Consider the following 27,024-nt stretch of genomic DNA (forward strand, 5'->3'; position numbering starts at 1 on the left):
CAGAATCTCAATTTCTTCCAGCCTAAATACATAATTTATAATATGTTCACTCTCATGATATAGTGAAGCAACGTAATACCACTAAAAGTATCAGTTCTGGCTTAAAGCATTATGAAGAATTTAGGATACTTACAAAAATAAAACAATAACCATAAACATTAAAAAATATGAGCAAGTGTCTACACAAAAATAAGCAATTTGAAGTTTGGAAAGAGCAATAGATAAAATAAAAGACTTGGTAGATGGAATACTCTTAAAAGATATTTCCAAAGAATGAATCAGAAAATAGTATGGATACATTTACCCACAATTCAGGACAGATTTAACATAGGCATTTGTAAAATAAAAATCATGCAAGACACAAAATAATAATCAGAGTAGATATATGACAGGATTATATAAAAAGAAAATGAAGGGAATGGGGAGGGAAGGAAAACTCTAAGATAATTGCTAGAAATTTCCAATGAGACCATTATTATAAAATAGGGGATCGTGAAGACTACAGAACTATCCAAAGACATTTAAATTTATTACTATTTTTATAAAAATAAAATAAAGGAACAAATTGGGAATACTTGATAAATTTGGCCAATGGAATTACTAGTTTTCAAAACCTTCAGGAAATATATTGCAGAAAACCTCACCCTAAATAGTATAGTAATAGTTCTTGGGTTTACATTTGCAGTATTCTTTAGTATCATGGATTGACATACATGCTCAGCTATCCATAGAGGGCCTTTATTTCTTATAGAACCAGCTGGTATATTTTGAAACACTGCTATGCTACAACAATGTAAAGGAGGGTCCTGTTATTAGCAGAGAAGCTCTGCAGGTATCCTAAATGTCTGGGGTCTAGGAGAGTTGATTTGCTAGAAGGAAACTAATAATGAAGACTTTCTCTCCTTTCTTTGCTCTCCTCCCACCTCTATTACCTAACAGAGGAACTTTAAGCAGCTACTGGCCATGAACTCTGTGCAATAAAACAACTCTGAACTTTTGTTCCAGCTGTCTTCATTCATGAGTGTAATTTATGCTTGGTGCCACCAACTTGAGTAGGGTTTTGAGATTTATAGATCGCAATTTACATCATATCAGTTCTATTTTTCCTTGAGTCTAATTTTCTTTTTCTCATGAAAAGGAGCAAAGTCAGAGAAAGGGTAGAGTTTTAATAGGAAATTTGGGTCAACTCCAAATCCTTAAATGACCTTCTAAGTCAAAAGTATATTTCTTGAACCAATCATGGGTGGGATTCCAAATTAAGTTAATTCTGTGCCATTCGTGAAGAACTGCTGATTTTATATACCCAAAATTATGACTAAGTGATACCTTTTGCATTTTTTTTCTTTCTTTCCTAGAGTCATTAGCCGATGCTTGTTTCTGTAGTTCTACAGAAAGGATGAAAGACCATATTTTTGTTCAAGTTCAGGATATTATCATATTTTGTCTGTTAAGATCTAGAGACTTACTAAACCCAAAATGTCTGCAGTCATAACCTATAACTACAGTTCAGAAGACTGAACCATACATACAAATTATTTATTTAAAATAATTTAGAAAGTTCTTCTTTGAAAGATATATGACAACCATGCCAATTTTGTAACTCTTCCCCCCCCCCAAAAAAAAAGAAAAGTGAAGAAATAAACAGGAAATGAACTTGTCTTAGAGTAAACTAATTTGAACACTGTGAGACACAAATTTTTAGTTGTAACTCTAAACATGAATTTTGAGTACTAAACCTGAAGAATGTGATTTTAATAATAACAAGAAGATTTACAGTGGCATAATCTTCCCAGAGTTCTTAATGTATCTGTTTTCCTTCTCAAATAGGACATATCCTAACTTTACATCTCTGGGAGAGGAACTTTGGGCTCTGTACAATCCCTAGTACAGGCAACTCCCTATCTCTTTTAGGGCATTATTAGTTGAACAGAATCAGGAACATGGGTAAGATGCAAACTCACTGCATAATTGTCATTCTTACAATGCTGCAAAACATTACCTGTAGGATTTACAGCAGCAAAGTTAATCACTAATCAGATAAATCTGCATTTAAATGCTAATCAAGTGTGAAGACCTCCTCCCTACAGGTATAGTGGGAATATGAGATAATATGGATGGGTATAAGAATACCTACATAACTTACCAATGTAAAGTTATGGAATTTGTTAATTACAATTTGGATTTTACCCTTTTAATTTTAATGAATATTTTTTGAAGAAAAATGAATTTCAAAAGTATGCAAGGAATAGTTTCCCTTAATATATAATTTGGATTAATTTAATAAAAATGTTCATTAGTTTATTAAGTAGTTGTAAAATAATGAAAATTATTTTAAGTAAAATTTAAAACATAATTTTATATACTTTCATTACATGTACATTTATTTTTAAGGTTTTAAATCATATCTATCAATAGTATGCCTATTAGGGGAAGATACTGATTATGCATAACTAATTTCAGTAGAATAAAATCAATAAAATAAGTGGCATTAAAATATATAATTATTAGTATGTCACTATTATTCATTATTCATTCATTCAAAGACTGTTGAATATGAACTGAACACCATGAACAGTTATAAGTTAATTCACTCTTCTTTGGTATTTTGCCCACTTCCAGTTATAAAAAAAGCTAAACCATTGAACATATCTTTCAATTTGTCATTATGAAGATACATTTGTCAAGAATAGAAGATAAAACAGATTTTATTTAACAGTTTGATATCATGATATGTAACTTTTAAATATCTCACATATGGTATGTGGGCCTGGTTCTACTCTTGCTCCAGAATCTCCAAATGTTAAAAATAGAGCCTAGTATTGAAGACTGAGAATGTACATGAAAGGATCAATACTTGGAAATCTATAAACTGGTATAACTATATAGAGTGTGGCCAAGCAACTGGAAGGCATGCTAGTCTTTGTTTTATGTTCTATAATTTAGTTTATGCTAACTCAACTTTTACAAAAAAAGTGAATTTGTTTTTTTCTCAAAAAACTTAATTAAAAGAAGGTTTGCAGTACATTCCAAAATATAATAGCAGGTTTCACATCTTAGTCACAATACAAATCTCCCAAGATTCTTTCTGTTTGTGGTATCCTATGTACCCTGAAGATCTACATGTTACCATTTATCCCACTTGCTGTGTGCACTAGAAGCAGACCCATGCAGACTACGTGGATGGACTGTCATGTCCCCAGGCTTTAGGTTGTTTTGGTGATGGGAAGCATCAACAGGATGTGATAGTGGTGGGAGAGTGAGTTCCAGGTACTCAGTTCTCCTGCTTTCACCTGCCCTGTTCCTACCTGGTGGCTGCACACATTGACAGATGACCGCAAGGGTTTTGAAGTATTCCACTGCTCTCCTCTCACATCCTGGTGATGGCTCCCTCCTTAGTTCTTTGGTGTGTTTATGCATCCCTAGTAACCCCAGAGTGCTGCATTAGCCTAAATTCTTAGTAAGTAGCCCCTTCTCCTATTTTTAATCATCTGCAATTACCCGATTTGCATGTGCCAACTATCTCCACCAGCACAGTGATTAATGTTCTTTCTACTAGCATAAGTGTAACTTTGATCATTATCCTTTAGTTTCTGAGCAGCATTCCCTTATTCCAAGTCATCAAACTTGTGTTCTACAAATAGATAATTTAGTAACAATAAAATAGAGTCTATCTTGTTAATGCATGCAACTTAAACAGCCAAAGTCAGTTCTCTTTGGGGAGAATCACTAGTTCACCATAGGAAGTAATTGCTACATGAATATGGAATCAACAGGCAAAGACAAGACATGGCCTCCCAGGTCTGAAGGCAAAACTTGCATCCTTTCCAGCTTTGGTATCACATATACTTAAGTGTCTTCATGTCACCTTCTATCCTTATATGGACATGGGTGTTGGTGTCAATGTTCAAAAGAAAACCAGTCCAAGGGGAAGTTAGAAGATTTTCAAATACATAATATCAAAATATTTGTGAAAGCCTGTCTTTGAGAGACCAGGACTTGAACATTATCTGACTTCCACACAATGGGGATTTCAAATAGAACAAATTATACTTTTCCTGGTCTTCCTACACCTTCATCAAAAATTAATGAGACGGATTTCCTTAGAGGAAAATGCATCTGCTGCCTATCTCTTTCTTTTATTGATTTTTCCACGTTAACTTTCATTTTTCAAGCTTAATATTATTGAATAGTTTGTATAATTATATAACATATCTCTCTTGAAAATAACTTAGTGCAAGCACATTTTTAAATGAAGTTACATTTCATGCTTATACATCTTAAAAACATTTTGCCAGTAGTGTTTTCATCATTCTTATTCCTAAAATTTATATATATTTAAGGATTACAGATATATTAAAAGAAGAAATAAAATTACCTTAGAAATATCATTTTTATAGTACTTAAGTCTTTAGTTTTTGATTTTCTATTTATGAGTTTCTTCTTCCAATATTCTTCACCTCTTTCTTCTTTTTGAGCCAGTGCAGATAAATGTTTATGAATTTATTTTCATTTTATATGTAATTTTTCACAATGGAATGCTGGGAATTTTTAACCTTACCTATGGCTCACAGTATTCTAGTTGGTAATTACTAAATTGGTTATAATCACAGATTTTATTTTCTCAATGACATGAGAGTTATTTATAATTATTTTCTAATTCCTAAAAGGAAGAAGTTATTAGTTGCTGTAGACATTACATTTTATTCAGAAAACACTGACTACATATTTGCTTTATAGATTATATTAACAGTTCTCTTCATCTTTATTCAATTGGTAAAATTCTATGGATATGGTTAAAGCTAGAATACACATTGTTGAGCTTTTTTAAATGCATTATTCAGATTAATTCTTTCTTCCCCTTAAAGAATGTGTGTGTGTGTGTGTGTGTATGTGTGTGATGTGTGTGATGTGTGTTCCCTGCATCTGTTCTCCTATTCCATGAAATTTTATTAGTATGATCTGGTGGGATCCCAAACCAATAGCTCAGTAGTTGCTAACCATACTATTCCCTTCAAGCTGCTTTACTTTCCTTATCATGCATCTCAAATACTATTAAAGTAATTTATATTAATATTTGTATTCTATGTTTTGTCTTAAGAATGAACACAGTAGCTTGATTTTCTTATCTATGTTTCTGTAACTGCTAGTAACATGAGTGGGTCTCAAATATCCTCATTTTGTTCTGTATTATTATTAGTTGTTTTTAGTATTGCTTATTGTTAAATGAAAGAATGTGAGCCACTCAATACTCAACATATAAGTTTTGGTTGTTTATTCAAGAGAATTCAGGTAATAGTCATACAAATTCTTTTTTTTAAATTTGTTTTAATTAGTTATACATGACAGTAGAATGCATTTATGCTCTTTGATATATCATACATAGATGGGATATAATTTCTCATTTTTCTGAGTGTACATGTTGTAGAATCATATTAGTCATGCAGTCACATAATACATAATGTCACATATACATAATGTAATAATGTCTGTTTCGTTCTAGTATCTTCCCTATCCCCACATCCTCTCCCCCACCCTAACTTCCCTCTAAGGTAATGCTTTATTCTTCTCTAGTGCCCCCCACCTTATTTAAATTATCATTTGCTTATTAGAAAAAACATTCGGCTTTTGGTTTTTCAGAAGTGGCTTATTTTACTTAAAATGGTATTCTCCAACTCCATTCATTTACTAGCAAATGCCATAATTCCATTCTTCAAAGCTGAGTAATATTTCGTTGAATATATATACCATATTTTCTTTATCCACTCATCTATTGAGAGACACCAACACCTAGGTTGGCTCCATAGTTTAGCTACTGTGAATTGAGCTGCTATAAACATTGATGTGGCTGTATTACTGTAGTATGCTGATTTTAAGTCCTTTGGGTATAAACAAAAGAGTGAGATAGCTGGGTCAAATGGTAGTTCCATTCCAAGTTTTCTTCAAATGGTACAAATTCTTTTTATAAGAGACAATGTCTAACCTAAATCTTCTATTAAAAATTCTCTTCATGTGTTTGGTTTGGTAAATGCCCATTTATTCTTTTCTTAATCCAATTCATTTAATGGAGCCTGAATTTATCTGACCTCTATTTATTTATTTATTTCATGCTTGGGATTGAACCCAGGGCAGCTTAACCACTGAGCCACATTCCTAGCCCTTTTTAAAAATGTTATTTAGAGTCAGGGTCTCACTGTGTTGCCTTGGGTCTCTCTAAGTTGCTGAGGCTGGATTTGAACTCGTGATCCTCCTGCCTCAGCCTCCAGAGCCCCTGGGATTATAGGTTTGGGCCATCTCACCCAACTTGACCTCATTTTTATTGTCTTGTTGACTTTATTAACCTTTATGCTTACGGTGACTTCGACATTTTTAATTCCCAGCTTCATCAAACCCTAAAACCTCTTCTTAACCCTGGCGCCTATCTTGTATACACAATATCCCAATTATTCACTGTAGAGAAGAGTTGTAGTCATTTACCTGTCAATAATCACTTCTCCATCCTTTTGATTACACTTCCATTCCCCAGTTCTGAATCCATACAACTAGGTGGAACCAGCCTGTACCATTACTCCCACCCTAAGTTCTTAGCAGAAAATAATTTATCCAGACTTGACTAGTCAGTATATCATACATCATCATCTGTGAGAATTGGGTAAGTGATGAAAATATGATCCAAGTAATCCAACGAGAATTGGGTATGAATCTGTGGGAACTGTCAGAAACATGATGTTTTATGACACTATTCTAGCGAAGGACGTAGAACGTAATTCTCCCATGAATGGTATTTTTTCTTAACTAGTGGAGAACAAATCTAATGAGGAGCAAACTCAAGTTTCTTAAAGGGATCGTGTGAACTTGCACCCGGAATCACCATAGCTAAACTTTTTTCATAGACTATTTACTTATGGAAGTTTATGTATTTCTTTTTTACTTAAGCGATCATAACTAGCAATGGAAAGTTCACACTTTGGAATTTATCATGATTTAGCCACTTTGGAAATCAGTGAAAGTATGACCACACCTGCTAAGGTCATCACATTCTATGCTGTCTGTGTTTGAACTGGTCGGAAAGAGCCAGTTTTTGGTTTTGCTTTTGTTTTGTCAATTTCCTCTCCACCACTGGGACTTATTTGATGCTTCAGAACAGAATATTCAATGCAGAGTTCACAGAACTTGGCACTCCATGGGAAACCCTTCCCACTTGGAACTGTATTCATTGTGCAGATGTGTCTCACCTTCATTCCTCAGAGGGAAAAATTTTTAATGTATCTTGTGCACCTTCTCAAAAATGTTTTATTGAACTCAAATTTAAGATGTCTCTAGTAGTGGCCAATTAGTTTCTCAATTCTTAAATTATTTTAAAAATTCCTGTTTCACACTTTCTAATTTCTCCTATCTGCTCCCTGAGGTGACCCATTTGACTGCATTTCTAAAATCAGTGGCTTGGGCCCTGCTTTGGAGGTTCCAATAATTAATAGAGGTCTTCCCAGAAAGCAGACTTTCAAGTGAAGATGCTGGAATAGTAGAACTTACTTATCAGAGGACAATGGAAACTCGACTGCTGGTGGTGGACAGAGAATATTTTGGTGAGTGAGTGATTATACTATCAAAGACTCTGACCTGCAGAGTGTGTAAGTTTTCTACTGTGACCATAACGCATTCCCACTAATGCAGCAGATGAAACTATACTACTGATATTATAGTCCTGTAGATCAGACGTCCATCAGGAAATCTCACCAGACTATAATTAAGATATAGGAAAACCCCTGGTTCTTTCTGGAGTCTCCAGGGAAGAATTTTCTATCTTGCTTAGATGAGCTAACAGCAGAATTCCATCTCTTGCAGTTACAGGACCAAGGTCCCATCTTCTTGATGGCTAAACACAAAGGGCCAATCTCAGCTCCTAGAAATGCTGAATTCCTTGGATTGGGATTCCTTTCTCCTCCATCTTTGGAGCGACCAAAGTCAAATTCTTCCAAGTCACACTTCTGTGACCCCTTCATTCATCATCACATTCTCTCTCTGACCACAGCTGAAAAGGTCCCCTGCCTTCGGTGAGGAAGTTCCCTCCTCTAATTAAATTGGATCCCTTCTGGTGACCCAGGGTAATCTGTAGATCATCTAAGACTTTGAGATTTAATCACAATTGCAAAGTCCCTCTTCTTAGTATGTAAGTATCTTTGGGGGAGGGACATTACTCTGCCTATCACAAGTAGATTGATGGAGGTGCACTTGAAGGTGAAATGTTAAGTTTATAGGAACACAACACCATGCACTCAGCACTTGGCACGGTAACTAAAGAATTCAAATATGGTGAAGATGATTACATGTTTAGGGAAGACTATGATTTTAAAAAAATCATTTACAGGACTTAACTGTGAGTAGCAGAATTGTAAGGAGACTGAAAACCAGGCTCAAGTCCTCTATGCTACGGTCAGATCCATATAAGAAGAAGAGTAGCAAACTAATAGTTCACAGAGGACATGTGGTTATAGAGTGTGGGAGAATCACGAACCCCCACATTCTCCTGAATTCTTGTAGATGATGAAAGCAGGCCTCTCTCTTATTATATAAAAGAGCCAATTCATTTCTAAATTCTAAAATTATTTTTTAAATTCCTGTTTCACTTTTTCTAGTTTCTCACTCCTGTTCTCTGGGGTGACTAAATTGACTGCATGTCAAAAATCAGTGGGTTGGTCCATGTTTGGGAGGGGATCAGAGGTTCCAGTAATTAGCAGAGGTATTCCCAGAAAACAGACTTTCAAGAGAAGATTCTGGTATTGTAGCACTTACTTGCCCAGAGACAATACAAGGACCTCATCTGAAAAGGTTCCTTATAAACTCACACTTGCTGTCAATGAGGACCTTTTTCTTCTTCATTCACCACCTCCAATAATTATATGTGAGTGTTAGTGTAGTCTGAGAAGGGGAATTCAGCCCCTACTTGAGGAGGCAATGCATTACACAATGAAAGCATCACAGGATGTGGCTAACATGTATTCACATGGTCTAGGAGAACATACGTGGGAATGGATTTTGAGGCTGATGGACAGAGAAAGGGCAGAATATAAGACTGGATAAGAGGTAACTTATTAACACAGAAGCATATCCTGTGACTTTCAGTTTAACATTTTTGTCAAATATAGCTGGAGGCAATATTAAGTGGCTGTTAGAATGTCTCCTTGAACCTGAAACATTAGAGGGACAAATGTTAATGAGATGTAGATGGTACTATGGCTTTGGCAGGAATAGGGATCAAAAAGTTCAGTAATGTGGGGAAGTTAAAATATACTTACTATGTGAGAGGAAAGAATCCTCTACCTAATTATGTCCTCTGGTTGAGCTCAAAGGACATCCACTTTATTGAAGCACTGGAGAGTGTACAAATAAGGGATCCCTATACCTTTAAGACCCAGCTTATTGGGGATGGTCTCTTTTCAGAATGGGCAGTAGGAGATGCTAGGAATCTGGCCTCCTTGCTATTAATGAAGTTGTGAAATTTAATAGAGACAACATGATGTTATCAGTACAATGGGCAACAGGAACAGAGGGGCAGTTGGGTTACCTTAATCCACAGGTTATCTATGGCAGTGTCTAATAGATCGTGGTGTTCCAGGGTGAGATATATGGATAGTTCAGGATGACTGGTATAACCGAAAAATCCTAGAATCAACAAAGAAAAAGTCATAATAATGTTTTTAGTTCAAAGTCACTTCACAGACATTGAGCCCATTGACTTGTCCCCTTAAAGGAAGACCATTTTAGACTTTTTAAAGTATCCATTGATTGCAACACTTGAATTGAACTTGGTCATGGAAGACTTGAAATCCCATCATAGTCCTTTTTATGTGCAAGCATATGGAGAACAGAAATATTATGTCCTTGATTTATTGGTGGATCAGTGGATCAAATGGGTCAGCAAACTCATCCTATGGTGCTACTTAGGCTGTAACAAATCAAAGTCCCTGAAACTGTTTTACTTCTTCCAACCAAGAGAGTCAATTAGAATCAATGAAAGCACCACCCTCCAGGTATCAATAAAACAGGGTTGGTGTCCCCCATTGTATTCTAATGCAATCTGTAATATTAGCCTTTTAGTAACCAAATGGTATGAATATGATTATAATGGACTATTACAAATTTAACCAAGCAAAAGAGTCAATCATAGTTTTGGTGGTTATGTTTACTTTATCAGATAAACACCTAGGATCCATCTTCTGACTTTGTGAATGAGTTTTTCTCAATTCCCATAGTGATTCCATTTTTGTGGCATTGACTTCTGTGGCCTTCGTCATCTTGGCATTCTGCAGAACATTGCCCTGGTCATTATCATATGGACAAAGGCATGATGGTTAGAGCTGGTTAGCAGTAAGTGGAAGTGGCCCTGGTATATATAACACATGTGCCAGTTTGTGAAAGGTAAATATCCAGTAAGCCACCTCATGGGTAAAATGCCTGAATCATGCCCAACCGGCCCTTGTCAACCTTTCATGTAAATAACAAGTTGTTGTACCCTGTGCTCTCTTACTAAAAACAGGAGGTACATGTGTTTATATATGCATAAGGACATAAGCATGCATAAAAGGAATAGCTGACATTAAACTCTGAAGTGTGATTATTTTGATCCAATGGGAGTACTACCTTTATTTGGCCAATACCGTGTGTTGAATATTCTGTATTAGACAAGATAACAGAATAAAGTAGGAGACATTAAACAAAAAGAAGATGATAATACGTAATTTTCTCTTTCCTGTCAAATATTGTTTCTCATCATTAAAAATAAAATTACCTGATATTCCTATTTAAAATTGATTTTTATCCAGGTGCAGTGGCACATGCCTGTGATCCCAGCAGCCCAGGAGGCTGAGACAGGAGGATCTCAAATTCAAAGTCAGCCTCAGCAACACCGAGGCTCCTAAGTAACTCAGTGAGACCCGTTTCTAGATAAAAACAATACAAAACATATGGCTGGGGATGTGACTCAGTGGTTGAGTGCCTTTGAATTCAATCCTCAGTACCACCCAGAGAATAAATTTTAAAAACACATAAGTAAATAAATAAATAAATAAAATGTATTTTAAATTCTGAATCATAATACCCATCATTCTTTCCATTTTTCTCATCCATGCTCTTGCAGTTAAACCCACAAATTGCTCCTTTTTTGGTAACTTTATGTATTCTTATTAAGATTTTTCCTATTATGATTAAGATTATTTTACTTACTAAGATTTTTGTTTTGTAAAATGGATAATCCTGTGTATGGTGCTATCATGCTTAGATGTCTATTTACATTTAATTGGAATTGAATATAATCCTTCAGTGGACAGCTTATAAATCTTCATGTTATATTATTTTAAAAACCACTGAATGAGAGAGAACTTTTAATTGTATTTTCATGACTGCCCAATGACCAAAGTATAGACTTTTAATCATACCAATGATGAATTGTTTGTTCAAACTGTATTCAGACTGGTGAGAAATTTTCTTCGAGGTCTTCCAATACACACAGATTGGTTCCAGAACTCCTGTTAATGAGGTGCAAACTTTTTATGTATGGAGAGCATTGTTGTTCTGATCTTTATCCTGTTTAAGTCACACGTAGAAAACTTGGCCTCTAATTTCCTCCCTTCAAAAGGAATTGTTGTAGTTTCAATTTTTAGCTAATTTCCTTTATTTATACTGCCTTTGTCATGAGTCGATAATGTTGACCAACTTTAGATATTTACAGATTTGAAACAGCTGCAAACATATAATTAGATCTTATCAACTTGGCCATATGTTTGTGAACAAAACTCTCTTCCCTCTGCCACCAAAGAGCTAAAAACACTTAGGAACTTGGCAAGTTTACAAACTTCCGTATTCTTAACTCTTCCTACTAGGATCTTAGATCTTAATGAGCTTCTTAAGCTTGATCTATGTAAAACGCTTTTCATTCAAGGAAGTCTAGGAATGATCTTTTCAGAATGATGTTACACAATTTAGGTAAATATTGTACTTAACCTTACCTAGTCATTTCCTCCATGTCAAATACTCTGCCTGGTGGCATTATATTCATGACAGTGAGCATCCTCTGATGGGTTGAACTTTTCAGCAGCTATTTACCTCCTAGAAAAGGAGCAATTTATAGAAAATCACATACTTACTCATAGTTACCCATCATTCACTTTACAGGGAAAATTTCCCATTTCTGCCAACTACATGAACAGATCTGAGGTTCTTTCCTCTTACTCCTGTTTGCCTTTGAAATTGAGCTTTGATTTTCATCAGTTATAATAGGACCATACATTTTCCTTTACTATTGTGAATATATGTAACATGTTTCAGGAGAATAGATTCTATGATGCTCACCTACTTAGTAAATTATATTTTATTCAGAAGCTACCATCTTCCTAACTACACCACCTACTAGTAGCTAACCACCGTGATTGTAATCAGCTTGCTTTGTTGGGTAAGTTTGTACTAACCGGTATGAGTCATTACTTTGTTGAGATTTTTATTCCTTTTTTCCTATTTCACAATCACTCCTTAGCAAAACTGAGTCAGTAATGAACTGCCTTTGAAAGCAGGGCAGAGACTTCCTACCTGCTTACTCTAACTCAGGTGCAATTCAAACTGCACAAGCAATGGAAATGAAGGAAAAGATTACAAAAAGTACAGGGCAATTTCAGAAACAAAGGCTTCACTCAAAATTCAAATATATATATATTAAAATTTAAGTCAAAAATCTGCAATAAAGTAACCTGGAATAACTGCATAGGATTAAAATTATAGTTTTCATTAAAAAGTGGCATGCAATTTTGACCTTCATAATGATGTTAGAGGAAGATGGTGTTAGTTTGAATGAGGTGTTCTTTTCAAAAATCTATGAAAGAAGGAAGGGAGGAACAGTGTGAGGAAGTGTCAGTGAGTCTTATCTGTAGAATGTAGGAATACCAGGGTTGCAACAAATTTCTAGCCTTACTTGGGAAGATCAAGGAGCCATGGCTTTTAAAGAGTTTTAATAAATATTTGAGTTTAAATGTAACCCTCATATTAGTAGTTGGTGAAGATATTAAGGAGGTCTACGAAGATTTCAAGGCTCATTTTAATTTTAACCATGAATATATCCTCACTGCCTTCCTCTCTTCCTGGGGGTGTGGGTGGGATGGAGGATGGGGAGCAAAGACACTGACGGGGTGGAGGCCCACTTGAGCAAAGCTGAATTTAGCTTATATTCTAATTCACTTGTGTGGGTGCTCCTTTTTGGGAAGACAGAATCAAATGATCTGGAGAAATTTTAACCATAATGAAAGCAAGGCAAGATCTAGAACCAGCAGAATAAGTTGGATGCCTATAGCCCATTTCCAAGTGAACAGCTTGATCTGAGAGTATTCTCATTATTCACTTTGCCCCTTCGCTGCAGAATCCCTAAGTTAACAGTCCTTAATTAGATCCCTCACCTGCTTTAGGACTCAACTGAAGAGAGTTCCTTAAAGGAACAATCACCGGAAGATTGACATGTTTTTTCTCCTTTTATCTTTTCTTACAAATGATATCATGACACGTCTTGATTCCTCCTAAGCATTCCCAGTACTTGTGACAGAAAACTGTCTTTGCAAATTCAGAATAGAGTATAAATTGAAAGGAAACAGCAAACTTAAATTTTAAAAGAAAATCCCATAGCAATGGGAAGTCGAGAGCTAATGTTTTGTACAAAGAGCTTGTTCATCTTAGGTTTTCAGCCGGTAAACAGTGAAGAATCTGTGTATTGGAGGGACCACTGCTGCTCAGGAAAGCCCAGGTTCTCGATCCCCTCCCCTAAACTGGTAACCCTGGAAGTCATGCATTACCTTTGACAGAGCTGCAAGCTGGCAACTGCCTCTTGTATGCACCTGCTTGGAAGAAAATACCCAAGAGAGCAGCTGGATCCCAAATGGCTTTACATAATTGAGGAATAAATGTTTCTGTGTAAAAACCACTGATTTTTCTATGGTTAGCACTTATCCCAGCATGACCCAATCCCTCATGATTTATTCAAAACATAAATACACAATTTTAAAATTCACAAACTCAGAAATATCATTACTAACCAACTATCCAATAGGACTTGTTAAAAATAGATGTGCAAATTAAAATAAAATATCTTAATTTATTACTTAGCACCTTTTTTTGAAGAATCACAGCAATCCTATATAATCGCATGTGGTAAAATAGATTGTTATACATTCTTCCTGAAACCATAAGTAAATGAAATATTTTCAGAATTTTTTCTCTAAAGGTATCAGAGCTTTGATTTAGCACATGCACATTTAATGATTAAGATTAAAAAAAATAAAGAAAGCTTTATTTGAACAACTTTAATTCAGTGTAGATCACTGTAGTAAATAAAAAGAAATAATTTTAAATATGAAGTAATAGTATAATAAATCAATGTTCCAATGTGATTTATATGAATCAGCTATTGAAATAGATTTTCTGACAGTCATAAACAATATACTTTTTAAAAATTATTATTTACCATTTCTTTCTGAGTAACGGTAACTGAAGGGTTGCTTTCTGGGAAAGTATGTTTACGATAAACCTAATTAAATTGCCCTGAACTAAAAAGGAGGAAGAGATGGAGATATGAATATCTGCTAGAAGGAAGGCAACAGATAACCTGAACATGGCCTGGGGTGAGGGCGAAGGAAGAGAAGAACTCCTGAATGGCACACAGGAGAGAAAATTAATGTGATGAAAATCCAAAGCATTCAAAAGGCAAAGTGCTACCTAAGTCATCTTCTTCATTAACCAAGCAACACTGTCTTTCAATAATGCCACCTCTCTGCCTTTTACATGAATGGATTTTTAGGGGAGTGGAGTAGTTTGGATGTTGAAGGTCTTCGAAGGGCCATGTGTTAAAGAATTGATCTCTGGGTAGTGCATTAGGGAAATGGTGGACCTTTTAGGAGGTAAGGCTTTGTGGAAGGTCCTAGGTCACTTTGGACTTTCCCTTACGGGGGATTTTGTGACTACAGCCCATTCAGCTGTTGCTTTGCTGGGTGGTTTGTGGTTAAAGTGGTTTGCTCCACCCATGCTCCCTACCCTTGCCATCCAGAGGTCCAGAGCCATGGGTCTGCCCAGCCTTGGATTGGAAACTCCAAAACTATGAGCCAAAATAAACATTTTATCTTCACAGGTTCATTTTCTCATATATTTTGTTATAGTGATAGAAAACAGAATCATACAGGGAGAAGGTGGGGAGAGATCCTGAAGTTTATGTTTAAATTGTACAGATGTGAAAACAGAGACAACATGCATAGGGTCTGCTTCCTGTAGCAGAAAATAAAATTGGAGAAAAAAATCAGCATAAATCCCAGAAAAATAAATAAAAAATATAAAAGTAGCACCAGAACTGTTTAGGGATTAGATCAGAATGAAATATACAAGCCAGAATGTAAATACCCTGCTTCCTCCTGGAGAACTAAATTGTCTCAATAGGGACACCATACAGAAGGTTGAAACCCAGATGTTGTATGTAATCCTACTGAAAGAAATAGGAAAACAGATGACCTTGCAAAGAGAAGACAAAACTCAGCACAGACAATTTAAGAGTTGAGAATGGAAGAGAATGATCGTGTAGCCACATTGAAGGAATAGAAACACTAAAGAGAAAATAATCCCAGGTTAGGGATTAGTCTGGATGAGATTAGCTCAGGTAGGGCTGCTCAGACACAGGCAAGAACCTTATAGATTAAAAATTTTGCCACTGAGGGAATGATATGAGGGACATACTGCTTGTTCTGGTGGAGAGGTATGAATAGCTATTTTTTCTTCACTTCCACTTTTTTGATAGTTTTGCAAAATATAGTATTTGATAATAGAATGTAATATTAATATTCAGGACCCAGTGAGGAGGGAGAGGGAGAATAAACCCAAAATTGAAAATGATAAAATTATGTTCACCTTTCCCACTCTCTCAATTTAGATACTGTCCTCAAATTTTTCTGGCTTCTAATCTCAGATGATCTCATCTGACCTTTGCCTTTAATAGTTTTATAGCCCAAGTATTTTCAAAAACAATTTTAACTGACAGGCACTAAATATATATTTAAAGCAGGAGACAAAACAAACAGTTATTGATTGAGTTCAGCAACCATTAATGATCAGGAGGGCATAAAGATTTGCATGACTTCAGAGGTCACTCTGAAGTCCCCCCTTCTCTACTAAAGTTCTTTTATCTTGGGAAGCAACACTTGAGTTGATGCTGCATCCTGTGTGACCTTGCAGTGACCATGTGCAACCTCTTGATCCAAGCTGGGTCAGTCTTTTTCTCTCTGCATAGAGTTTAGGCTTGGGACTGGAAGCTAGAATTAGGGTTGAAAACTGAAATTATAACAAGGTACAAGAATGAGTGAAATGAGAGAAAGAGAGAGAGAAGCTAACTCAGGAATAGCAGCAAATTCCAGAAAGAACATTTCCTTCATGATATTTCTACTATATATCCTTTGTTGAAGTCCAACACTATACCCACAACTGAGTTACCTGGTAAAAATCCTTTTACTTATTTTTTTTCCATCAGAGGTTAATAAACCATGGTGAGAGAAAGAACTGTATCAGAAACTGAAGAGAAAATATTAATAAAATGCTAACTAATTAGGAAGCCTTTATAAGGGAGAAAGGCAATAGATTTTACATTCATATTTCATAAATAGTAACACAGAGATTAAAATGAGTACAAAAATATAGAATAAGCTTATGATTTATTATCTTTGTATTTATTAACTAATAAAAAATTATAATGTAAATTTTCAAAGATGAAATGCAGGATTTAAATAATCATTTAACATACACACAGAACAAACCACAACATCTCTAGTGGTATTCAGCAGGCAGTTTTAGAACTGGTTTCTGCCTTTTATAGCAGTCAAATGCTTTGCTTTGTCTACAAAATTGAAATTCAAAACATAATTTTTCTGAAGTACTAAATACTTTTCAAAAACCAAAAACAGATTTAAAAAACAAATTTAATGATTATCATTTTACTGAAATTATTAAGTAAGATCATTGGCAAAAAAGTTAAATATTTCAGTAGAAAAGAAGCAGAATTATTTCTTTAAAATACTGGTTAAGTAGAGAGTTTTATTTCCTGGGAGAGTCTGATTTTATTTTTATCTTACTTCTAAGGCCCTGATACTTTATCAGAATATTTCCATTTTATGGGAAAATGAATTTTCCCTCATGGTATGTGACAAAAAATACAAGAGATAAATGATAACTTAAATTTGAAATAAATCTGGTTCCTGTACCCTTCACATTTTTCCTTAGTCTCATCAGGCAGAGGGAAGAAAACATTTGTGAGAAGAAATTTCAGAGGACATTGTTAAAGACAGGGAAGATTTTAATCCTGGGATTAATTTGGAGTCTTCCTTTTGGAAATTGGACACTTTGTAAGCACTAATGTTTCAACACTGAGATGCTGATGCTTTCTTTCCAAAAGTGTTTGGCACTTGAGCACCTTTTAGCATCTGAGCTAATGCATTAATGCATTCTCCTGCGTAAGGGGGCTGGAGCCGCTTTTCCTTTGTCTAGTAAGTTTAGTCTCCTGTTTGTTACTAGTTCTTTCAGATCGTCATTTGCTGGCTTTGTTTCTGGAATTTTTTTCTGCTTTGTAATGAATTATTCCCTCTCCCACCATGAAGTCTTCTACAAGCCATCATTTTATGGATTTGGCATAGAACATCTCGGTTTCCACTCTTTGCTCCTAACCCTGGTTAACATTGGGCAGATTCTTTAATTCGCCTCTGATTGGTTAATTGCAAGATGAGGAGAAGGATCAAACTGTTTTCATCAACTGTGTGGGTGTGAAATGAGAAAACACATAGATTGTCAAGTTCAGGGACACAATGTCAAAGAGCATAGTGCACTTGCTCATTGAATATTGGCTGTTAACAGGCCTAGACAGTGATCAGAGACAGCTAATATCATCTACTAGTAATAGAGACCAAGGTCAAGGCAGAAACAAGTAGGGAATTTGATAAGAAAGATTTCAAAAAATACGTGGAAGGGTTAAAAGAAACTCACAGGGAGGTGAAACATAGTGCTAACCACAGCAAAACCTGCTACCAGTGGAGGTCAAAGGGGTGTTTATGGAAAATTAGAGAGGACTGATGATCGGAGAGGATAGTATTAACTGACAGGAGCTAAAGCCTTTGGAACAGAAAACTAGTAACTGCCAAGCTATGGTTTAGTAGGGAGACACCAGGGAAGGAACAGCTGAGCTCACTTTCTTCTCACCCTCTGACTACCAGCTCATGCCCCCATGGGCTGAACCCAGCTGGAAGTCAGAGAGCAAAGGAGACTTGGGAAGGTTACCAAAGTCATCCTCCCAGGGCACAAACCCAGTGTGCAACGGAAAGAGTGGAACTGGAGGTGCCAAAGGACGTTATCTAGCCCATTCCTGTTATCCATCCACTCTCCCCTTGTGGATTTCCCAACACAAAAAAAATGTGACCTCGACAAGGAAAATCGACAGAATCCCTTCGATAATCACCATGAGTGTGATGGTTAATTTTTGCATCCACTAGACTGGGCTAAAGGCTTCCCTTATAGGTGGTGAAGCAGTCTTTTTAGATATGTCTGGGAGGGTATTTCTGGAAAAGACTGGCATTAGAATTGGTGAACTGCTCCATAAAAATGGCCTTCTTCAAGGTGAGGGGGCCTCATCCAATCCTTTCAGAGTCTAAATAGAATAAAGAGATGGTGGTAAAATTCTTTCTTTCTGCTTGAGCCAAGACATCCACCTTCTCTTGCCCCCAGACATGGTGGGTCCTGGTTCTCAGGCCTTTGATCTTGGATCAGCCTTGGATTCAGACCTGGTATTGTACCATCAGTTCTCAATTCTCAGATCTCAGTTCTCAGAATGAATGACATCACTGGCTTCCCTGGTTCTCCAGCTTGCAAGTTGTAGATTCTGGGCTTTCTCATGCTCAATAACCATCAGAGCCAATGCCAATAATAAATCTCTTAAATTTCTATACTCTATCTACCTAGATCCTCTGTATCTATATCATCTATATCTATATTTGCATCTTCTAATGGTTCTGTTTCTCGGGAGAGCCGTGGCTAATAAAATGGGTGATGTTAATTTGGATTCAATCCCCTAAACACTACAGCTTTAGCAACTGCCAGTGTCATTGGTGTAACATGCCAGGGGGATAAAAAGGGAGAAAAGAAACAACACAAAACACACCTGCTGGAGTTCCCACGTTTTCTAAGCATGGAACCTAAAATAATAATTCTATCAAGTGTTCCCAGCTGCTGTACTTTCCCTGATTTGGCCTGGGATCTACTCACTTCATTCTGCTACCATAACGAATTTGTACTGCTAATATGAATAATTTATTATAATGAAGATTAGAAATTACTGTATAATGATTACCTCCCTAGATCCACCATCTATCTCTGTCCATACCTATCCATACCTATAAAATATGCATATATAAGATGATTACTACATCAACTTTAACATTCTTCACAATTGTATGTTTTAGCATTACAATACCACAGGCTTTGCATTAGCCAGATGAAATGAGTTTTCCAAGTGGTGGTTTTCGGAGCACAAAATCTAATTAAGGATAAAAATAGTTTCTGATGCTTTCCAAATTATGGACCTCAGGCAGCCAACTGCACTTTCAGCTTAAGATCTGTTGAGACATTCTGAATGACACATAAGATTTTATTTTATATTGAAAAGGTAACATATTTAGTGGCGTCTTTATTTGCAAAATCCTCGCCATCATATATCCCCTCTGTGAAATGGCAATTACTCCTCAGCAGGGTTATGGACTCCTTGGCAAGAAACACTTTTTTCTATTGTGCTCAAAGTTGAAGAAATTATATTTCTATTGTGTGCATGTACGAATATGTAACAGGGGATCTCATTACTATATAAATTATAGTGCACCAATAAAAATATGAAAAAAGGAAAAGCTATAACCACCATCCTTACGATATATAGGAAGCCATCAATGCATACTTGTTGAAAATAGAGGTAGAATAACTAAACAAAAACATATAAAGACAGGAGGGTACTTGATAGGAAGTGACTGTGGTGGCATCTAGCTGAGTAGTGCATACCCTGACCCTCACTGTTCAAACACTCCTATTTTTATTTGTGAATCAAACAAAATATACCCATGGACCAAACCTGGCTAGTGGCTTATATACACATGACTCTACAGCAATATGACCATGATCCTCCTTGGAGAGTGACCATGGGCATGCTTTATCACAATTGAAGCCCCAAACCTCTGAACAGTAAAATTGAACACAAGTAACACCTATATCATCAAGGTGATTAAAGAGTTCAATAACGTTTAATATACTCCTAGCACAGAGTTAGTGTCCAATAGTGATAACCATAATAAGGCTAGCAATACGACTAACATGTAATATTTGTTGGGTCACTGATATATTTTAATCAATAGTCTAGATTATTAGAGAAATATTAGTGTACTTAAATTGAAAGAACAAAACCAAAGTAGGATTGATGTGGGCTCAGGTTAAGAACTTGGTCTCCTTACCACTATGATTAATATATGAAAAATAATTATCTGGATGATAACATCTCCAAATGCACTCTGGTGGCATATAGATATTCTAATAGTTTCTCCATTTGGGTTATGGGGAAGTTGGATCTCTCCTGAAAAGTCTCTTGATTTGTGAAATATAGTTAAACAATACTTATACCTATAGGAAGAACCTCATTTGTGGAAGCAACTTAAGAGAATTCCTTAACCTCTTTTGTCCTTCTGTGGAGCCACAAACACTTCAAGTACAATGAAAGAGGAGACAAGGGAAGAGGGGGAGAGAAAAAGAAGGAGAAAAGAAGGAAAAATGGGGCACACCAGGTCCCCTGCTCAGGTAGCATCAATTGTCCCCTGGAGAGTGGTGGAACCTGCTGGCTGCTTCCTCCTCTGCTCCTGGGGCTGGTATTGAGCAGGTTAGTTTTCCTCAATCTAAGTATGTGCCGGAGCTTCACACTTGACCTGGTGGCTGCTGTTATTCTGGCAAGGACACTAAAGTACTTTGGGAATTTTGATGCGAGACAATTAGGAGCCCAGAACACCATTAGCCAGACAGAGGAGCAAAACTCTTTTCCTGGCAGAAAGGGAGGCTGCCGAAGATGTTTAAGGCCAGGCTTCTGCTTCTGTAATGAGGAGCTTCAGGCAGCTTTGCTCTGCAATTGAGATAGAGTGCCCATGATGCCCAATTAGGAGCGAATGACTGCAGTCCTTAGTAGAAGTGATGAATTGGAATTCTCAGATGTAAACAGAAATGGGAGATTGATGATGATGTTTTGAAAAGGAACGTTGTATCACAGTATTATGAGTCTCAAAGCAAAAATTGCAATGAAAATGCCGCCTGTTCACTTCAGGGATTTTAAATTCACTTAGGCAAAAGTGATAAATTAAAAAAAATCAAACTACCTCATGTTTCAAAAGTTTCCTTGAGCTATAATGCAGTTCTCATAAGAGCGACATTATATAAATAATTTGTTGTCGTGTATGTGAATTATATACAACGTTAATTTTAAAACTAAGGAAAAGTCAAGAGATCTAATAATAGTTTCTTAACCATAAACAATAAAATAATACTAGAAACTTCTACAGAGCTCATGTGGGGATTCAATGAGGTAACTCAAACACCCACTAAATATTTATGCAGCCTGCTCTGTATTAGTCTCTGTTTTAAGCACTTGGAATACATCAGTGAACAAAGATATTCCCTGTTCCCTCTTTTTAGTGAGGGCTCAATGACAATTAAAAGACAAATAAGTAAATAATTTAGCATATCAGAGGGGGAAAGTAATGTGATAAGTAGGGTAATAGGAAGAGAGTAAAGAGGATAATTCGATATTTAATAGTACTGGACCTATTTGAAAAGGTAATACCTGACAAAACTGGCTCAAGGTGGCCAGAATGTGAGCAACGTATTGCAGTGAGGAGACAGACAGACAGTGTATGGGTCTTAGTGGAAGATGTGCCCCAGATACTTTAGGTACATGGTGGAGACCAAGGTGTCTGGAGCCATGGAGGAAAGAGACTAGTAGGAAGGGATGGATCAAAGAGTGAATGGACAGTCATGTAGCTCATGAAGTCCTCACGAGCTGTGGAAAGGACTCCGAGTTTACCCAAGTGATAGAAGAAACAATCCGTGTTCAGCAGAGGAAAGACATGATTTGAATTATGGCTTACAAGGATCCCTCCGATTCTTGGGTTAAAAGAGACTCAGAGACTAGAAGCAGGTATGTTGAGAGGTAGTGTAGTAAATCCAGCCAGAAATGAAGGTGATCCAGTCCAAGGAGGTAACAGAACCGAAACAAGAAGCCCAGTCAGAAATTCACACACCATACGTCTCAGCTCTCAGTTACTATCATTTTAGGGAAGCAGTGATAAAAATGACACCCCCACGAGCCGTCTTTCCCAGAAAGGCTGGTACAGTTGTGAGTAATACAGAGACATTCTTGGACCACAGCATTCTTCTTCCCCTCTGAGATGTAGTTGACTTCAATTCTGAGTCTAATCAAAGTAAACGGTGTTTAGGATTTTTTTCTCCTCTAACAACTTTATGATCACTAGATTTTATGACTCTACCATAAATTTCCCAACCCAGGAGGCTGTATTTTTTTTATGACCATTTGGCTCTAGACCATTGAAAATAATGTCTTAACTACCATCCATATTTTTGGCCCCAAGTAAGTTTTTCGATATCTTGCTTCTGCTAATTTACTGCTCTTTCCATCTCCCCTTTTTCATTCTACTTGCTTTTTCATCATTCCTATCACATTAGAGATTTAAACTGTTTTAATTCATTGAAACTATAATGTGGTATATTATCACTTAGTATCTTCCCTTTACATTAAATGATAGTAAATCTCTGTGATAGATGCTATCTCTCAACTCATTGTACCCATGACTTTAGGCATCCATAAGGTGAAACTTGCGAGCAGTGATCACTAGCTAACATGTACTAAAGTGGAACTTTAAGGAGGATTTTAAAAGTTGAAATGCATGTGCTATTTTATACAGATATGTTTAACAGATGGATGAAGGAAAGCTAATTATTAAAATTTCCATCCTGGAAAAAAAATTATTGTGGCCAACTTTAAAAAGCAAAGACTTTGTTCTAGGCAGGTAATAGGAATTTGATAAATATGTACAGATCTCTAAACTTCATGCATTTTCCAGGGGTCCGAAGAAGACATCATGTTATCCCCTAAATTCAAGTTAATTTCTTCATCTATTCACTTATTCATTTACAAACAATTACACATTGAATCCCTATTATTATGTTTCAGATTCTCTGGCAAAACACTAGCAATAAAATGTTTAACAAGTACTGAAATAGTTCTGCTTTCATTGAGTTTACAGTGTAGTTGAGGTATAAAATAATCACACTAATGAGCATGCCATTGTAAGTGGAGAAAAATGCTTCCAGAGGTGGAAAAAAGATCACCACTCTATGATAATAAAACATTTAAACATTTTTAAAATCCCTATTTGTAGATTCTGAATGAATGGAACTTGTTTTTTAATGGTGATTTACAAATATTTAAGAAACTGACAATGAGGAGGGCATTAACAATCTCCTTGCAAGCATTATGGTTATTTGGGTATCCGGACCCATGTGGAGACTCCCCACAATTGTATTTGTAATTTTTTTTTCTAAAAAGAAAGGACTCTGGTAAGGGAAGAGCCAACTTTTGGGTTACATAACATCTTCTCTGTCTGTGGGATTCCAAACCATTTGTCCATCTTCTTGACCATTTGCTAAGCTCTCACTCACAGAAACCTGTGAGAGTCCCTTAGATTTCTGTTTTCTCCCCAATAGACAAAATATGTAAGAAAATTAAAATGTGCTTGCTTCTGCCCAAAATGCCTTTAGCAAATCAAATGCTATTGTCTTTGGTACTATCCTAGGTGATGAGCAATGTCCTCAAAACTGAGGCGAAATAATAGAAGTAATAGAATCAGTGGTTCAAAGGACTCCCCTATGGACTCACCAATCATAAGAAGGGGATCAGAAATTTCAACCTGAGGTTGTCTCCCTCGAAAGCTCATGCATTTTCATATTTAACCTGATATCTTCATAACGAAAAGCACATATTTTTCCTTCCCAGGCCATAAGTATCTGTAAGGAGCATCTAGTTTACTATAATTAAAAATCATAATAACCAAAAGCCAATAAGATGTACACCCTAAAGGTCACAATCCCTTTTATGTTAAAAATATCTTGCTGACAAGTCACAGACCTTGTTTCAAAAGTGCTTATGCTTCTGTGGTGCCCCATGGAGGAAAAGAGAAGGAAAAATATTTTGACTCAGGAAAGCCTCAAGCAAAGAATTGGAAAATCATCGATGGTTTGGCCATATGCCCATCACTCATCCGCTACATCTCTGCAATGTTCCCCTGCACTCCTCTCCTCTCCTCTCCTTTCTTTCCGGCACAAGTGCTGGGCACTTGCTCCAATAGGGACCACCAACAGCCTAGCTTCAAAGACAGATTGTAAAAGGTATAAAATAAAACACACAGGAGAGTAGAGTGCAGTCAATTGTTGAGGCATAAATGAAAAGTCCTGAGTGAAATCAGTCAGAGAAGGAGAAGGTGAGAATTGGAGTAGACAGAGAAGGAAAGTCAATAAAGTTATCCAGGGTCAAATCTGAAGAGAGTTGTGTGTGGGAAGACGTGAAGAGCATTCTCAGAGCAGGGAAGAAACTAAACTGAGAACATTAGTGTGGCTCATGGCATAGAAACATCAGATGTGCCCTCAAGGGAAATTAAGGCAACTGTACAATAAATGGGAAACTGTCAAAAGTTTTAGATGGAAATTATATGATGATCTTCTTTAATATCTGTTTGCATTATATAATTTCCACTGGGAAAGAGTGTCCCTATAATAGCAAAGGCAGTCCTCTTATAAAGAACCAGCGCTGAAAGTGTACAAAATCCAATTATTGGAAATGTTAGAGCAAGAGGGGGAAAAAAAAAAACTTTGGAAACTGTATAACACAAGCTCAAGTTGAAGTTTTCTTCATTACAGTTATGACTAAAGTGACCACATCATTAAATGGCAACTTGATAACTTTATCAGAATTTAGACATGACTTATAAAAATTAAGTAAATGCTGGAACAAGATGTGAACACTTCAGCCTTGTTTTTAAGTCCCTTTTCTTTGTGAAGAAAGGAAAAAGAAAAAAGGGGCATTGCCTCTGGGTAGTATACCCTCCATAAGCAGAAACTGACTCTGCGTTTACCCAGGATTAGCATGGCATATAATTATGAGTTATTATATATATAATTAAGGGAGTTGACTTATCAGCTGTTTGTTCCAAGTAAGGACATGTTTCAAGATGCTAAAAACTCTTATAAATTCTCTTCCCCTAAACTAAATATTTTCTTTTTTGACTAAAATCTAGGAATTATCAACGGGTAGAAAATGTACAGTGTTGGTCAACCAAGAAGAAATGTGTCAGGAAGGTTAACTCCAATCACTGTAGGGAAAAAATGTATATATATATATATATATATATATATATATATATATATATATATATACACACACATATATATATATATATATACACACATATATATATATATACACACACACACACACACATAAATACATACATGTATGTCATTTTTGTAACATTCTGTTACTATAATTTACATCCTCTTTGAATATGTGCTAATCCTCCTTTGTCCAGGATCTTTTTCACAAGTAGCTCTACTTCTGCATTATCAATGGTAACTGGAACACCTCAACATTCATTCCCTAAAAGGGAATCCAGCACAACACCCCTCTCCACTGTTTTCTCCGTCACTCTCTCTCTCTTTTGTTGGGCTGGGGATTTAAATCCAAGGGTTCATACATGCTAGGCTGTACCTCTGAGCTACACCCCTAACCCCAATTTCTCCACTAACTTCTTTGGGAGAGAAGAGTCCTACCCAGGTTGTGATCCCACTTCGAAGTAATTTCTCCACTGCCCATCATCTTCTACCACATCTTTTTTTTTTCCTTTTAACTACTTGATTATTGTGAAGAGCCAGATTCCAAGATACATATTCATCGCCCTACATCATTTCAGCAACTGGCTTATATTTTTCTTCTGTGCCAAGTCCCCTGATATCGTCTACTGTGACATGAAGACCTACAACCATGAGCTATACTTGAAACTCCAAGTTCCTCAACACAACTCAGTTCCCAAAATGTTAGTTCTGCTCTGAGTATAATATAGTACAGTAGTTAATAGCCCAGACCACACTCCCAGACTGTCTGGTGTGAAATCACCATTTTGTTAGTTATTAGTTGCACAACTTTGTGCTTGTTACTCACCTCCCTATGTTTTTATATTTCCTCGCTGATTAAATGGGATACTATTATTATTCGGCTGTTCTAGGAGCTAAATGAGTTACTATAGCATTCTCAAAATTTGGTTTGAAGACTCCTGGATATTCCAAGACCCTTTCAGGAAGTCCAAAAGATAAAGATATTTTCCTAAAATTACTAGGATACTGCTTGCCTTGCATACTGTGCTGATATCGGTATCCAGGATGAAATAGCCATGTGGGTATAATTGCTGACGTCTTAGCCCCAAATAAAGAAGAGGTACTAAATTTTTCTCCAGCCCTAGCCCTGCCATCTTCCCTTTCATTCAAGAGTATATCATCTGCTACAACACCTTTTAACTATTTGATTAATTTGAAGAGCCAGGTTCTAAGACATGGTTATCTCCCTCCTTCATTTCAGCAACCAGCTAATGGTGAGTTCACAAGGGAGTTGATATCAGGGGATTTGGCACAGAAGGAAAAGAGGTACCAATTGTAATTTGAGTATTACACATGCACACACAGCTTAAAAAATGCCAGTTTCATTTAAGAATCTCCTTGAGGAATCAATGGAACTCATTAATGGTATTAAATTATCATTATCTGGTGTGCATATTTTTGGTTATTTTGTGTAATGGAATGGGGCACATTTATAAGACACATCTGCCCCCTGAG

Source organism: Marmota monax, unplaced genomic scaffold (genome assembly GCF_021218885.2).
Source record: "Marmota monax isolate L192 unplaced genomic scaffold, Marmota_monax_Labrador192_F-V1.1 WCK01_AAM20220418_F8-fsc00173, whole genome shotgun sequence".
Taxonomy (NCBI): Eukaryota; Metazoa; Chordata; class Mammalia; order Rodentia; family Sciuridae; genus Marmota; species Marmota monax.